The sequence below is a fragment of the Aptenodytes patagonicus genome, chromosome 1 (genome assembly GCF_965638725.1).
Source record: "Aptenodytes patagonicus chromosome 1, bAptPat1.pri.cur, whole genome shotgun sequence".
In the NCBI taxonomy this organism is placed as follows: domain Eukaryota; kingdom Metazoa; phylum Chordata; class Aves; order Sphenisciformes; family Spheniscidae; genus Aptenodytes; species Aptenodytes patagonicus.
The window spans coordinates 76,036,547-76,054,204 of NC_134949.1; the positions used below are offsets into that span (position 1 = coordinate 76,036,547).

Sequence of the window (17,658 nt, forward strand, 5' to 3'; positions counted from 1 at the left end):
CCGGAGAACAACTGGTCTTACTATTAAAGACTAAGGCAAAGAAGGCATTAAATACCTCAGCCTTTTCCTCATCCTTTGTCACTATGTTTCCCCCCGCATCCAATAAAGGATGGAGATTCTCCTTAGCCCTCCTTTTGTTGCTAATGTATTTATAGCAACATTTTTATTGTCTTTTACGGCAGTAGCCAGATTAAGTTCTATTTGGGCTTTGGCCCTTCTAATTTTCTCCCTGCATAATCTCACGACATCCTTGTAGTCATCCTGAGTTGCCTGCCCCTTCTTCCAAAGGTCATAAACTCTCCCTTTTTTCCCTGAGTTCCAGCCAAAGCTCTCTTCAGCCAGGCCGGTCAGAACAGAGCTTGCTTTATTTGTACCTAGTCTAAAGCAATGTACACCTTCCTCTATCTAAAGTAGCAGATTTAATTATAGATTCATAAAGCTCATAGTCTGCTATGTCTTCTGAAACTGCCTCTGTAGCATAGCCTGGTATAATCCTGCGTAGCTAAGAATTAGCAACCCAAAGTAGTATTCGCATGCCATTTTGGCAGCTGGTGGGAACAGTGCCATCTAGTGCCATTATTATAGCAGCGTTAACACCATGCGGTACGGAAGCAAGTAATAATCAACTGAGAAAATCATCGTCAGATGTGCAATAAGAACTCTGCTTAAATTACCCTTTGTACTCTAACAATGATGTCGAAATGCGTCCATGGAGAACTCAGTAAAATCACCAGCTATTTTTACTGTAGACAGATTTCCAGACAGTTATCTATGATTATTGCACATGAAATAGCTTCTGCAGATGCCATTACGCTATTACTGCTTGCAGTTTCTAATTACTGTATTTTTTGCTTCTTTTACAGTTATGTTGAATTGGAATTCCTATTCCTTACAGAGCAAGACGTAGAACAGATGGTAGTTTCCCTTTAAGTTAAATGAATCCCTTGCGCATGCATGTTGCTCATCTTCCTTTCAATGTAAACACCCTCCCTCTGTCTAGGCCTCAAACTGGATGAGAAACAAGTACAGTGAAGTATTGTTTGGACCGGTTCCTACTTCCAGTCTCATTGCTGGCTGATAACCCACGGAGCAAGCCCTAGATAGAAAGCACATGCGCAGCCTGAACATAATTTTGCGGGGTCAGATAAATAGTCCTCTTAATAATTTCTCTATGACCATGTGAATCGCAGAAGACTGTACAAAAGATCAGGCAGAGATCAGGGTCTCCTGATACTACCTTTGTAGTTCACGCTATTAGGAAATCTACTTCCCACTCCCCATTGCTTGCGCAACAGCCAGTAGAGTCAGAAAGTTCTTGTTGCTCTCGTGCCCCTGTGTTTAGCTAACTGTCTTCCCAGACCCAGGGATATTTTGTGTCACATTTCCGTAGGGTCACTTGGCTCAGCGCAGCTGCTGAGAGTATTACAGAGCTCAGGTCTGCACGTACAACCTTCCTGTTTCACTACAATGGAAATTTTTGAAAGATGGTTCTCACACTCTAACTAATGAGTTAGAGAATAGTCATTTTGGACTACCCATACAAGCGCATGAGCCACATTTCACTCGTAGTTACTGCTGGGAAGGCAAGTCATTGAATATGTGTTTGTAGAGACATACAGCCATAGAACATTTGTGATAAACTTTGATTTTTCATTAACCCTTCCCGAAAGTAGTACTATGCTGATTGTGGAGTAAAGAATTATTTTATTTTGTTAATGAAGACACAGAACATTTAAATTATCTGTAATATAAAATGATTTTACAGATTTTTTTTAAAACAACTTCAGTCATGCAATTTTGATTGATTTAGTCCTGATTTGTAGTGATCAGCTTCTATCATGCCATTTTGATTGAAGTGCCTCTCGAGAGGAAACGGATAGCTGAGGTGACCATTATGGCCAAGAGGTGACTAAAGGGACATTAGGTGACTCATGTACTCTGGACTTTTTCCATGCTGTGTCTTGGGAAAGAGTTGGATGCAGAAACCTCTAATTTATACAGACAGACATTTTCTAGTCATCTTGTTGTCTTCCATCTTATGATACCCTTACCCTTGCCTTTGCAAGTTTTTTGTCATTTTTCAATAAAACCTCTGAAAACAGTTCAGGAGGTTTTGGTAATGTGGGACTAAAACCTCAGTCTGTCCTACCATGTAACTTCAAATCATATTCCAAACCACAGTCCAAGCCTGGTCCAGAGCTGGTCTTTTAAATGTTCTACCTTTCAGTACTACACAGTGGTCTGCTTTCAACTATTTGGGCTACAACTTGCATGTATTATATGGCATGTGTTGTATACCATGTCTTAAAACAATTTAGGAGATTCACAATTGTTTGTTCTAAGTGATCTGAAACAAAGGTCTCTGTTCAAGTGCAGGAACAAGCTTTCCTGGGAAGTCTAAGGCAAATCAGGTATCACTCCTGTGCCTTGTCTCTAAGGAAAAGACTCCCGGACAACATTAGTAACTATTGACAACACAGCACTTGCAAGGACCTGTCAAGTGAATGGTGCCAATTAAATCTCTTACCTGTTAACAGTGTTTGAAATGCATTACATGTCCTTGAGCTGTCACTAACTGTGAAAACTACCTGAAAATATCTCTTTGACATGGAAATAAGTATTTTTCTTAGGCTAGATTAATTTTGCTCAGGCAGAAAGTGCAGAGATAGCTGCAAGGGGATACTATTCTGGAGCCAGAGCTCCTCCTGGTGCTGACCACAGCCACGTTGACCGCAAGCATCCAACTGTTCTGTCAACTATTTTTGTCTCCAGGCTAAATTGCTCATGTAAATATCGTTGCAGGCTAATTTTCCTCCTGTCTGTCTTCCCATTTTCCCTAATCAAGTACTCTATTAGCTCAAGCCAAGAACTTTTTGTCTTCATCGATGTGTTTCTTAGAGCTCAGAGGGAATGACACCTATTGGTCTGATAGCAAGCACTGTTGATAGGGAGGAGAATCTTTCCCCTGTATCACTCTCCTTTCTTCCACAGCTCCACAGGTAGATGGAAGATGCCTGAATACTGGTACACTTTGTTTCAGTACCAGTGTTGAATGCTTCAAACTATGTATGAAAAGGAGGTTGTTTTAAAATTATAGCGGGATCATTTTTAACAGTTACGTACCAGGAACTTGCAGGAAGATGCAGCAGTAGTAGGCAAACTCACCTTCCTTGGGAGATTTCATCAGCTTCTGTCTGTCCAAGATAAAGTTTATAAATTCGAGACTGTTAATGCTTTTGTATTTTATTTATTGAATGAACGTAATGTTTTAGCTTCTGAGATTCCAGCAACCTCAATACTTGCTTCAAAAGGACTGCAGGAGAATGTTGTTGTAGGTATCAACATAATATGATGGGTGCTGTATTGAACACTTTTATTGGTGATACCTGATAATGAAACACAGAATGTTTTGATAAGGGAACTATTCTGCTACTGTTACAAGCTTTGTAAATTTTCATGGTGAAAGCTCAAATGCATATTTGCAAGAAAGAAAGCTTTCTGAACAAGAATCCTGTTTTCTACTGTTCAAAGTGTGTCCAGAAACTGTGGTAAATGTGGTGGGAATATTATCGATGCTAAAATAGTATTTCAGTTTGTTTTCTTTATCAGGATCCCACTTTATTGGGTTCCCCCAGACATCATAAAATGTGTTAGTACATTAAGTAACTACATCATCCCATACATTCCCCACCTTCTTTTACTTCAATTAATATATCTCTTTTTAGCTCTGGAAATTTCCTCAGAAAATTTGATTCTCAGGGGTATCAGGAATCTGCATCTCCTCCCAGCTTCAGTGGGAATGTACATAACAGTGTTAGCACTGGTTCTTAAGAAGGTAAGTTAAGATTTTCAAAATATGGGGCCTAAAGTTAGCATTTTGCATTTTGAAAATGTTGAAACAAATATAGGAATCAGATAAATTTTTCATGCATAAGACTTTTCACAATTTTATCAACATTTTCATGTCAACAAATATGAGATACTAAGGACTCTCAAAATGCCAGAAAAAAGGTTTTCCAACTTCTTCCTCTTTGTTTTGCTACTAAAAAGAGGGTGGAAATAAAAGAGGGAGAAAAAGATAGAAATAAGAAAAAAAGGCTGTATTTTTCATAAGTGAAAATTAAAAACATTACAAAAATACTTTGATTTTTTTTTTAAATGAGTAAGACAAACGCTTCTCAAAGCAAAATTCCAACCAACTCTACTAGTCATGGATTTCCTATCAGCTGGTATTGAACCAGCTTAATTAAACACTAGTTACCTGGGCTGAGTGGTAAGGATTAGGCAACATACGAATCTGAGAAACTTCAGAACACGGCTGCTCCACAGTGGACCCACTCGTCTTCATCGTTCCTGAAAGTGACCAGATTCCTCTCTCTTTTTTCCTTGGATCTCACCTTTTGAGTTACTTTAGCCAAATATCCAGTTCAAATGAAGCTACCTTGTCTTACAAGAGGGTCTGCTCAATGAAGGCAAGAAGGATGTGCAGCTGTATTTTTCCTCAAAGACACAAATGTTCCTGGAGATATCCTTTAAAGCATCTCTCCTTCCTCTTCCCCTCACTTTTTCTCACAGTTTCTTTCTCTGTTCTGTGGAACAGCACGAATCGGAATATCATTAGCTACTTTTTCCAACAGCATAATATTGCCATAGCAACAGATAAAGTGAGTTTGGGGTATTTTTAGTCTAAATAAAAGAGTGCACATACACATCAGCTGCTCAGGACGCAATACAATGTATGAAGTGCATATTGGACATACTGCATTCCGGTTTCATGAACTCATATTTCTATCTAGGATTTTCTGAAGAGGGAAGTGGGAGTTTGACCTCCTGAAGATATCATTTCATCTGTTCAGACATAACATGTCATAGGTATATGATTCTTATCACTAGTGGCTGTTGTCTTATGTTTCAAATCTAAAACCAATTATATTCGACTGCTCTCAGACATCCCTCAGCCACATCTAGCAGTTAGTTGCTGCAAGTTCGCTCACAAAATCTGTCTCGCTGTAGATAAAAACCCACCCTTTAGTTTGAAACATCTGCTGGATGATAGTACATCTACAGACCAGATTTGAATCTGAGTTGTACAGGTGGGGTTCATTTTTAATTGAAGCTGGAGTGATAAGCAATACATTACTTAACATGTAACACACACTCATGCACATATACTAGCTTGGTCTTCCTATCCCTGAAATAACTGGGAGGAGGGATAAATTAGTTCATCAGAATAGCTGAATGTGGGATCATGTGCAGTCAATTTACATATCAATTCACAAACTGAAATTTTGGCTAGAGTGATTCTGGTCGTATTGATTCGATGATCTCCAGATTGCCTCAGCATGTCAGCATTTCATATGCAAAGTTACAAAAGAATCCGCTGGTCCACTTGAAATGAGATAGTGCTCCCTATCAAGCCCATGACTGCTACAGGGACAAGATGTAAAACAGAGAATGAACACTGATGAAAGTCTGTTTAATTCCCTTCTACATTTCTCAGACAATTGGCTTTAATACAGCAAATGTGTTGTAAATCTCCCTGAAGTTGTATTAATAAATCTTATGTTGTGTGCCAAGAGTCTGCCTTGAAGCATTATACACTTCAAGGTGGTGTTTTTCTGCTACTGTTTTACAGGAACTGCTATTTTCACCCCAAAGACTCTTTTACTTTCTATCATTTTGTACCACATGGTATTATCTTGTTGCTGTCTTGGAACTGGACCAAGTTGTGTTGTAACAGTTTATCCCCCTTCTTTCTTTACTTATATAAACCCTTTGACCATGCTATCAGACTGCTGTCACGGGCTCATGATGAAGTATTACAGAAGTGCCTTAGACATATCCTACCGAGGAGCTTCAGAAAGTGTTTTGGGAGAGTCTGGGGGGGCACCATTCCATGTAACAATGATTCTGCAGTGTGCCGATTGCTGGATAATTTAGGAATTTTTTATTTGTTTTCATTAATGGGCTTTTGTGTCTTCTGCTAAGACATTGCCTTCCACTGCTTCTCTTGCTGTGCCATTGACATGTCCTACTGTAAAGAAGTAGAGTTATTTTAAATTAATCTTCATCCTTTTGACTAACTTCTATTCCAGATTTTAATCCATGTAAGCATGGGATTTAATAAAGTTCTGTGTGCTGTACAATGGACTTAGACTTACCTTACCATTTCCTGGTTTCCAGCAAGGGTCACAGATGACATCAGCAAGAAGAGAGTAAGAAAAGATCAGAGATCCAGGACATTTAGTACTCACTAAATACAGGGGTAGTTAATAACGCAAAGAACAGGGCAGTGCATATTAAAGCCTCAATTGCTACACTTACACTGCAGCAGTTAAATTACCAAGATGACATGTATTATTAACTGAAATACAACATAAAGCGTGACCACAATGATTTTAAATATATTTGGGGTTTGCCTTTTTTGTGAAAGTGAATTTTAATAGAAGGTCTTTTTTGTTCCCAGAAACCTGAACACAGGCTTTGTTAAAAAGCTTCCAACTTAGAGATATGCAACTTCAGAGACTGGAGTATGAGAATTTAGATAAAAGGCAGATGTGGGACCCTTTATGGTTGAATGGTTTTTTGAAAAGCAAGGCGACTGCACTACATATCTTGCCTGAAAAAGAAGATACGGATCTTCTTAAGGATTGAATGCATCCTCTTATGGTAGTGGCTTTTTGAAGAATGTGTTATATGTGGTGCAAATAACAACAAAAAAAATGCTGTATTTTTTATGCAGCAGATGCCAGATTTCAGGGTTAGTATAGGCAAATGAATTTCATCTTTTCCTATAAAAGAGATTTCTTATAGTTTTGATGATTCATCTTTCCTTACACTATACATTTATCCCAGCATAGAACATAGCAGTGCTTAAGTATGACAACTTCTGGAATTACAGTCAGAGACGGTAAGGGATGTGGGAGAAGGATTGTGTGGGTTCTACCAGGTCTAGTAAAAATGGTGGGGATGACTTCTACAAGATACTTGTCATGATTATTACCCTCTTATCATATTCTCTTGCTGTACACAATAACGTAAAGTTGATACATGCAAAAATATCTCAGGCTGAAAATTTATTTCGACACCTCAAAGAAAAAGAAAAGAAAAAGTTACAGGGTAAAATTTTCAAACATGCTCCGGTGATTTAGGTTCATTTCCAAATGTAGCATAGCAGCAGGAGTCCACTTCCCTAATTCTAGCTGTGTGAGAATTACTTAAGCCTGTAACAATCATATAGACTCTCTCCTTTTCCATGGGATGAGATAGTCATATCCAGAGGGGAATGAGTTCTCACTACCTTATATACCTGTTTTAGGATGAAAAGATTATCATCTGAAAATGTATTTTGCTCTCCAAATGCTGTACAGGGAGTCTAGGCAACGAGCAGAGACGTAAGCAATCAAATACCTGCCCTCTTACGGCAAGTTGTGTGTTCAGTATCTAACTCCCCCTTCAGGCATTCACACTGAAATTAGACACGTAAAAATCTTTTTGTTTCTGACTACTATGTATCTAAAAGCCAAACTTTGTAAATGGGACTACTCAATGTAGGTGCCTTGTCGAGTTCAACAGGAGAAAAATAAACGCTTCCTAGTTTAGTCCTGCGTTGTTTGCAGAGAGGATAAAAGTAGGTTTGCTGGTTTAGAAATAAGTGAAGATTTTCTGGGCAAGGCACAAGAACAGTCTGAATTGTCCAGCGTCAGCCTAGAGGACACAAATTCAATACAGCACAGATGAAAAGACAACCCTTTCTTCCAGCTCCACACACACAGACACACAGGCCAAATCCACTATATCATTGTCATTTATACTACAAGTGGGTCTAAGGGTTTGGTAGAATTTAAATTATAGTACACAAAGTCTACTTTATGGTATTTAGGATCAAACTCCTCTATGCTTAGAGGATGTGCAAATCTGACATTCTCGACAGCCTCAAAAAGTCCTCCAATATTAAAAACAGGTCTCAGGTTTTGTGGGTTTTTTGAAGCAAAAAAAGAGTGTGATCCAAACCATATGTATTTTGTTGCCAAAGTGACTGATTTAAAAAGAAAAACACCTTTATCAAACAGAAAAAATAAAACTGGAGTTCTGAAAAGTTACATTGTGCGTAGCATGTAAGCTGCAACTTTGCACACAGATTCAGCCAAGATTAAGAGCTACCAAGACAAATCGTAGTTTGGTGCCTCTGACTCCACCATTGCGCCACTTAGGCGCAGCTGTCCATCAAAGATCAGAAGGTTTGTAAATCCCTGTTCAAGTCCTGTGGCTTTATACACCTTTTACAGCGATGAACTCTGAGGTCTGGGGTTTTCTTGCAGTTCTCCATATAGAGTTCTTCTCTATTTAGGTTGCTCTGTTGAACTTTTGCTGTATATATTTTCCACAACAGTTTTCCCCATAGAAACCAGGAATAATAACTTTAAAAAAAGCTGTGGAAAATATTTCAAATAATACTAAGCTTCTACCACTTCCCCCGTCCAAGCTTAATCACAATAAATATTTAAAAGGGACAGAGAAGTTATTCAAAGAGCAGGCTGCATTTTCCATTACATTAAAAAAATTAAAATAGAAAATGCAGTCTTTGCTACTTCATTAACATTTTCTTGGTAGATCCATTTTTTTTTTTTAGATAAAATGAGCAATGTGTAATTAAATACAGCAAACCTTTCTTTTTTTAAATAGGGTTGTAAGCGTAAATACAATTAATCTTGAAGCTGTGTCAGTCTGATCTTTTTATATGATGGCACGAGTTCTGATACAGCACTATGGGGATTCTGTCACTGCGACGAATTTAGAAGTAAAATAAAGACTTGATAGACCACGACATAGAATTTACTCCGAACATTTGATGTATATCGCTGTATTAGCATAGAGCCCTGATATAAATGATACACGTCAGTTTAAAATAAGTGAAGGAATTTATCCCCACTTGCTCAGCAAAATATCCATGAGAGGTTTTCTCCAAAACAGCTACTCTAGTGTCAACAGTCCCAACAAAATAAACTGCACACATGGGTGAACTGATGGCGATTTCAGCTCTTCGCCTAAGAAATGGGAGAGACGAGGAGCCTGCATGCAGCTACCCGAGCTTGGCTAATGAGCGGTAGCTCGTTACGGTCCGGTAACTCAATTGCTAGTGTCGGTGTGCCATAAAGTACACGTAGAGGGAGACCTATGGACTGGTCCGCAATATGGAAAGTGGCAGAGGGAGCTGTTGTCGACTGAAACCAAAATAGTGATGTGAACACCGCCCGGGGTACAGATACCCTTCCTTTCCTGGTTAGTGAGTTAAATAAACCACGACAATTCAAGCGGAAAGCGCTCAGCTGGGAGCTATGGCACATTATTCCGTACCCGCAGCGGCTGTCGGGTCGTTTCCCTCACATTGGTGAGTCCTAATTTAGCAAAACCTTTCCCCACTCCCGCTATTCCTCCACCATTTAGGTGCCTTTGGGTTTAGCCGGTCAAGGTGACGGAAGCCCCCAACAGCGCGGCCAGCTGGGCCGTGGATTTCGCTTCCCTCGGAGCGAGGAGCCAAAACCCAACGGTTTCGTTAAGATCCGCTGGGAATTTTTTGCGCTCCCCCCCCCCCCCCCAAAGCCATCAGCTAAAGCAGCTTCTGTCTTTAAGCTGCCCATCCGCCATGCTCGCGTACGCCCGCTCCCCCATCCCCGGGGGCAGGCGGGGGGCGGCGGGCGGACCGGCCGCCCCCGCGGGGCTGCCCCCGCGCCGCCCTGAGCCGCCCGCCCCTCCCGGGCCTCGGGGCCACCTGCCCGAGGAGGGACCCCCGCCGCCGGCGGCGCCGCCCGGTGAGTGCCCCGCGGGGGAGCGGCGGGGGCCGGGTCGCTCGGCGGGCGGGGGCGGGCGGGCGGCGGGCGGCGCATCCCTCCCCGCGCCCCGCTGCCGGGGGCCGTGTCGCCGCGCCGGCCGCCCGAGCGTCGCCTCCGAGCAGCTGGCTCCGGCCCGGGGCCGCCGCCCCGCTGCTGGCGGTGCCGGTGCCCGGTTTGGTTCTGCACCGCCGGCACCTCGGCGTACGCCCGAAGTAGCTCCGGCTTCGGGAGATGTCGGGAACAGAGCGCTCGTCTTCCGGAGGCTAACGTGGGAAATTTGGTGAAATATTGTACGTGGGGATACCTGGGAATCGGCCCGTGCTTTGTGCCATTCGCTTACAGGTCCAAACATATCCCGAAACGTTCTTAATTCCCGTTACTGCCTTTTTCTTTTTTTTTTTTCCTTTCTCCCCTGGCAAATTGAAAAGCCCAGATACAAAAAATCATTTCAGATCAGAGCAGAATGTGTTCTGACATTTCGGAGCTTTTCGTTTTTCTAAATCCTTTTAAAAATGCATTTCAAAACACTTCAGCTTGTCATGTAGAGGAATGAAAGCACTTCATTTAGAAACAGCAAAATGAAACATGCTGGTTGCTTCCACGTTCATTTTACCTTCTTATTTTCCTTCCTGTTGAAGCGATTTGGTAGAAATGACAGAGCTGAATGACAATGAACGACATTTTCATGGTTTGGTAAAGAAAATTGTGACCATAAATGCTACTCACTTCTGTCTGAAATTATATGTGTTTTCAGAAATAACACGTGACGATGCTGTTTTAGATGATGATTAGATGGGTTAAAGATTTTATTTTTTATCTTTTTAATGAAACATAGATATATAGCAGAACTCAGAAGCTTTCAATCCACAATCTTTACAATCTTTTTTCTAAGGCATGGACCTTTAATACATGAAAGGGAAGGAAAAAAAGCAAAAAAAAAAAAGTAAATGCAAGTAAAAGATTTCAAGTGCCCTGGAGGACTGTTGAGGACTGACTCAGTTGCTCAGTGTAATGCTGTGTTGATGTTTCAAGTCAATGGGAGATAACAAAAGGCGCTAAGTTTCTCTAGAGCTGAGGTTTCCGCTTTCTTATCCCTACAATCATAAGGTAAGAAACACGAGAGAAAAAGGAGCAAGCTGGGTTTGCCAAGATTTTGATGAGTCCTGCCAGTGTTTGGCCTCAGCCACCCAACTACATTCTCAGCTCAGAGCTCACTGTAATCCCTTTCATGGCACGAAAACATCTTTGACTGCAATCCATTTGCTCTCTAGTGATCTAGACGCAACCCCTGGATTCTGCAAGGTCTAAGCAAATTCTGGCCTGAGGGCCTCCAGCTCTGGTACCTAACGACTGAACAGCTCTGCTCAAAACCACCCTGTGCTACCATGTGTCCTGTGACGCACCACCAAGTCCCGGATCTTTGCTATTTGTGGCCTCAAGTTGTAGGGCTCAAATGAAACTATCATGATGGAAAATCTGAACCTTGGTATATCTTGGTTCTTTCAGTTGGCACTGAAAGAAAATGAGCAAACAAACCAACCGACTGCATGTAGGCTCTCTCAGGACTTCTTTCTCTCTAAGTAAGCATATACAATGTATTTTGCAGCCAAAAAATATTATCCCTTGTAAATAAGGGCTGTTGTATTGAAAACAATACTCCTGGTATAAGCATCAAATTCGTTTTGAATTTTATTTCAAGTTTTAAAAAATCTGTTTCAAAAGAAACAGATACGTGTCATCAAACAGTGGTATTTGGTCTGTATTTTAAGCAGAAGGGTCTGGAGGGATCTAGGGTAAAGTAAAATGTCTGAGTAGACTTCTCTTTTCTGCTCAAGATGATGGAAGATGTGCAAATTTATGTTGTCAAATTCAAATTGTCCAAGACTAATTCAAAAGAATTCAAAAGCTGAAGCTCCCCAAGCCTGCCAAAAGTTACGACTACCTTGTCTAAATCAATTACTGCAGAATAACCATCTGCTAATAGTCCGTGCGCTGTAACACAGCCTCTTGGAATCTTATTACTCCAGTGAGGGAAAAATGAAAATAAAAGCAAGCAGAAGAAATCCCAGGGGACTGTAGCTTCAGGAGGCGAAAAATTGGTGCTTTTTGCTTGCCTGTCTCTTCCCAGTTTCCTGCCCCCTTCAGCGTATGAGAAAGACAAGAAGAGTTTGTGCACTTTGGAAACTCGATAGGAGGCAGCAGCTGATCTTCCCATCACCAGCCTAAAAATAATCCACTCCAGGGCTTGGAGCGGCTTCACTAAGTGGAGGAAAATCCTGCCATCGGGATGATATTGATCACATAGCACAACCGAGTGACAGTTTGGGTTGGTATTTTGTTTTTGTGTTTACAAAGGTAAGCTACAGAGTTTGATCTAACATTCAGCAACCAAACGGGGCATGCGATGACCCTCCCCCATTATCTCCCACTAACCACCTCCTCCTCCTTCCCTTTATATCTGTGGGACAGGGCTGCTCCTTGTTCTTTCCTGGGATTACAACTCCAATCTCTTTTTCCTTTTCCTTTTCCATTCGCAGGCATTCTCAGCCTTTACCGTCCCCTCCTGCTGATGTTTTCTTTGCTGCTGTTCACAGGGTTGCGTTTCTTTTTTTAAACTGTCCTGTCTTGGCATGTGAAGTCGAAGGTTTTACAGCAGGCAGTGTAGCACGCTGGTGTTTGAAACCGCACTGTGTTAAGCAGCTTACCAAAAAGGAAAAAAGCAATGTATTAGATGTGCGAGACCACTGCAGATGTTTGTGCGAAATGCTTTTCAGTGCCAATAGCCTGTTTAGCACCACTGCTGTTGCGATTTTCTCTGTGTTTGGAGCCCGATCCAAAAACCTACCGAAGTCAATGAGATTCTTTGCATCGACTTCAATAACGTTTGGATCAGGCTGCGGGTATATGGCAGTTAGTGACGTGAATGCTGACAAGTATCGGAGGTAATTCATCACCTTAAGGCCCAAGGTAACTGGGACAGTGCTTAGCAGGGAAGCGGGGTCTATCTAGAATAGGTGGTCACAGCTTAAGTGGGAATAAAAAGGAAGATGGTATTTTGTACAGGATCGTTTTTGATAAAATAGATTTTAAAGGAGCAGCACTTTCTGCCATTACCTTAGCAGAACTCTTTGCAAATACTGCATAGACTATAGATCACATAGATTGCGTTAGGTCCAGTGCTTTTAGGAAGGTAAGAAGAACAAACTAGTAGGTTTATACCTAGAAAGGAAAAAGATTCAAAGCACTAACCTAAAATCTGTGGCAAAACTCAGAGTTAGGCCTTCCATTGTACTTACCTAAACCTATAAATTCATAATTTGGCCTTAGTTAAAATTTTCTCTGTGAAATTCAAGAAGGAAAGACAAATTCTTGCTTTTGTAATGACTTAATTATTCAGAAGATAAGAACCAACTACTTTTGTAAAACTCTGAGTACTTTCTCAATCCTGCATCTGTATGCATACACATATCTATATACATGTATATATGCATATATGGGCATATAATGTACATTATATGTAAGACCAAAAAAGAAAAAAAAATCTGAACCGAGACCCAAGTATGCCCTGTAAGCTGATGTATTTTAATTAGGAAGTGCAGCTATTAATTTATATCTTTTTTTAAATATAGGCAACAGAACTACTGAAATAAATGTTTTTCAAAATATTCTTATTTCCCCCAAACAAGGTCCACTTGAGGAGTGTATTTATACTCTTTTCTTTATAGTCATAAGTATCTTGCAGAGCATGCCGAACAGAGTGACAATCCATGTAAGATGAAAGTCTTGAATATGAAGACTTTTAAGTCCACTTTAAAAGAGCCTAAGGTAATTAAAATGTCTTTAACTAGAATTCTTACAGTTTTGCACTCGGTAAGGATGTTCTCATAATTTTTACGGAAATTTAAATTATCTGCCGTTTTCCCATTGTCTTCTTCACAATTGCTTATGGAAAATATATCTCAGGAACTGGCTTAGTGCCCTGAGGATCCCCATTTATGCTTGTTAAAATGAGGTTTGTAGGTGTTTAGGTTCGATGCTGCATCATATTCATGTTTACAACTTTGTCCTATTTTTTTTCTTCCCAAAACCTTTTTCTTCTTCACAGTGAATATTTATTCCTGAATATCTTTTTTACTGTTTTATGTTTGTTATATTATGACTATGTCTGTACACCTTAGCCCAAAACCAGAAAGCCTCAACTTGCCAGCGGTGGGGATTTTAGCATGAAAATTTAAATGCTTGAAGGACATAAGTTTTTTTAGCTATTTCATTGCAGGGTGAACTGCTGTTCAGATAGTTCACATCCTCATAAAAGTAAACCAACAGGGAATCAGATTCCCAAATGATGTAAAGGAGAGCTGAAACTTGCCTTCCACTGGCACCATCGTGGGCCCGTCCTCCTGATTGTTCTTTCCATTCCCCTCCTCTGTGAAGTTTTGCTCGAGGCTTTAGCTTGTAGCTGACTGCTCAGCAAAGGCCACTTTCAAAGGGAGAAAGAAGAACCACCTCTGAAAATTTCTGACCAGTTCTAGAGTTTGTAAAGACTGAAGTTAAAGTGAGCAATTTGTCAATAACTGTGAAGGACAAAGGCCTTCCAGCCTACAAGCGTTAAAAAATTACCTGGTACTTGGCACCCCTGTTGGGGTGCTGAATGTAGCTGGTACCTGCAGATAGCATGTGCTTGTTATCGGATGATCTTTATCACATCACTGCATTTCCCCTGACTGAAATGCTAGGTTAAACCTAGTATGCTTGGCATCATTATTGTAAAGTATAACATTCCTGCTATGATTAGTAGTGAAGCAAATACATTGTGATGTACTCACTTTGGTGTAATCACCCCAGCATAATTTGGTGGCCTATTATATTCAACAGAAAGGGAAATTAACTCTGGGAAAGCCATTTTTTGTTATGACTATGAATAACGTTGCCTTCTTAAATGAGTATATGAGAATCTCAACAGTTATTTTGAAAGGCTGCTACTACCTGATGAGAAATAGTGGTCAATAACTTCAGATGACCAACAAATTTCAAAACAACTTGCTATCCTTTCATCTGTTCTCTCCTGAATATTCATGTTTGGATTATGCATTTTATTGTTTTAATGTGGCAGTCAGACTGCTCCCATTTTTTGCAGACATTGCTGTTCACTAGACAAAGCCATCTGCCTGTAAAGAAGCCTTCAGCTCCGAAGATTCCAACCTGAACATGAGCTTAGAGAAAAGGTCTTGGCAATCCATATGAGAAGAAGAGGCGTTTGCTTTCCAGTGACTACTATCCCTTCCTTTAGGACCCATAGATAAAGATTTGCTAAGAAACTAGTGGACATTTCTCTGCTGTTAAGCCCTATGGCTCATGGGTCCTTGAGATAGTCCTGCATGAGCCAACTTTGGAATTGAAGTATGGCAACTGCAACAACTCAGCACCAATGTCAAGCTTGCTGTGAGCAGGGCTTCTTATCTTAGGAAAAGCACCATGGTGATATAAGACCATTAATTCTGAGACTGAACTAATATTTGCGTGGCTCTCTACTAGACTGTGTAGCCTACAGCGAAGCAAGCAGCTGCCTACAGCAGCAGACTGCTGAGGATGATAAAACCATCTGGCTTTGCTGCTTAATTCACCTATGTACCATTCTAGGAAGCCCAGCTTTGTGATGCTGCCAGTGTTACCAAGGAAGGGGTCTTGGCAGGTGTAGGAGGGCAACTGCTGCTAGGGAATGTGATAACCTCTCTGGGTTGCAGCAATAACTGCTTTTATCTCTTCCATCCCTTGACAACAGAAGTCTCTTCAAATTTCTCCTCGTGTGGCTCTGCAGTCCAGTTTTTCCTCTTTGATCTCTCCCTGTATACTTACTGTGGCCTAAAAGGTCTGTCTCCTCAACTTTGGTAAGGGAAAAATCACCTTTGGCTACACTGTGGGAAACCTTGAGTCAGCTCTGTATTCTGACTTGCTTAAGGCTAATTCAAAGACCTTCAGCATGGCTATTCATTACAGGGTTAGACTGTTGTTTGGTGTGGTCAGCATTCTGTCTTTGGCAATGATCAACAACTGGTGCTCGGGAGAAATATAAAAAGTCTTCAGTGTATTTAATTACGTACTTGCACAATGCTCAGCACTGAGCGAAACAAACAGCACTTCCTCGCGTAGGCAAGATATCTCTATTCACCTCTCTACAGATCGAGTTCTGACTGAAGCCCAGCATTGGCTTACTAGAAGAGTTAAAGCCAATGGAAAAATAATTATTATTAAGGGAACCAAATTTGGTCAGTCATCAGTCATAAAAGTGTTCCATCTTCCTTTCTAAATCCAACTGCAGTTTTTTATGAGTTACAACAGTAAGCACAACTGCAATTCTTCATGTTTTTTCTAAATTTGCTGTTCTTCCATTTCACATTTTCATTTCATGAAATGAAATCCTATGGTTTTACAGAAGAGGAGGGAATAGTGCCTTTTCACTCTGCCTTTCATTGGTTATCTGCAGGCAAGATCTTCCAAACTGTCTTCATTCGCAGGCTCAGGTTTTTGAGTGAAAATTTTCAAAACTGGGACTCATTAAAAGTCAGTACAGCTGAGGCCTTTTAAAACTCTTTAAAATTTTTAGAATTATTAAAGATCTCTTTAGCCTTAACTCCCAATACTGAAATACTGTTTGAAAATGCAACTTAGACTCCCAAATTAGTCTGAAGCTTTTGAACATGCTACTTGCACTGTTTGCAGTCCTAAAAATGTATTCATCTGTAGCTACACTGAACTTTGCAAACATGGGATCTGAGTGTGGGCATGAGAAATTTTGCCATTATATTATAAAATTTTCCTTTGAAGAAGACTAAAGGTTACACTGTATCGTTGGATGAGCAATTGCATCTGGAAACCTGTCATGATCCAACTCCTGTTAACTTTGGCGGAGCTTCACAAGCATTGTTGTAAAATGCCCCATACTGTCTAGAGAAATCAAGGACTTGTTCTTCTGCCTTAGGGGCTTTTCTTTCTGTCCTTCTTTGGAAATGAACACAGCTTGTTAAACTTTGAGGCCGATGAAAATGAGCTTCTGGAGGCATGCCCTGATGCAGCAGAAAGTAATGACTAATTTCAGCTTCGAACCAAATGGGAGTCTCACTTGCATTGACTGTAAATGCAAAGCATCCTCCCTTACATGTCAGTAAAATTTCATCCAATATATTTCCCCTATCTGTGAAACTTGAGTAAAGAAGTAGAAACTACATGACATGCTTTATGCCTGGGGTGAGGAGCCTGTGCATCAGTGCATCTCCAGACTCTCCTGTGTATCTAAGTTTTCCAAAAAACAGAACAAGGTCCAGTGGTTTGAGTCACATGGGCAAAAGTGTGGAGGGTATGTCGGATCTGCCTTCTGCACCAGAAATGGATGGGAAGGGAATGGTGGAGTGGTTTCTTGCTCCCTGTGAGGCACACTGGAGATAAAATTATTTCTTAGAGCTCTATTGCACTGCAGTGTATTTTCATACGCCACTCTTGAAGACACAGAGAACTACTAGCAGCCTGTCTGTGTAAACACCAGGAAGTGTCTGTGAAAGTTGGCATACATCAACAACAGCTGCAGAACATGAGTCCTCCACTTCCAGTCATAGTTAATTTCTAGCACAGCGGTGATGGACATATGGATGGAAGGGAGGAAGAGAGGAAAGAAGGGAGGAAGGAAGGGAGGAAGGGAGGGAGGAAGAAAGGGAGGGAGGGAGGGAGGGAGGAAGGAAGGAAGGAAGGAAGGAAGGAAGGAAGGAAGGAAGGAAGGAAGGAAGGAAGGATCACTGGACTATTAATGCTTCTACAGTTCTTATTTCTTCTA

General features: G+C 40.9%; 1 protein-coding gene across 10 annotated transcripts in view; it reads left to right on the forward strand.

Annotated features, from left to right (window-relative positions):
* The first annotated feature begins 12,011 nt into the window (after window positions 1-12,011).
* Window positions 12,012-17,658, forward strand: part of ABCC9 (ATP binding cassette subfamily C member 9) — a 77,113-nt gene continuing 71,466 nt past the window's right edge. For 8 of the 10 annotated variants that reach the window (XM_076343213.1, XM_076343271.1, XM_076343282.1 and 5 more), the window contains exon 1: window positions 12,012-12,188. The gene's annotated coding sequence lies outside the window, so the exon portion shown is untranslated. Of the gene's footprint in view, window positions 12,189-13,639; window positions 13,659-17,658 lie in introns of those variants that run through there. The other 2 variants (XM_076343230.1, XM_076343239.1) reach the window with 2 other exon arrangements.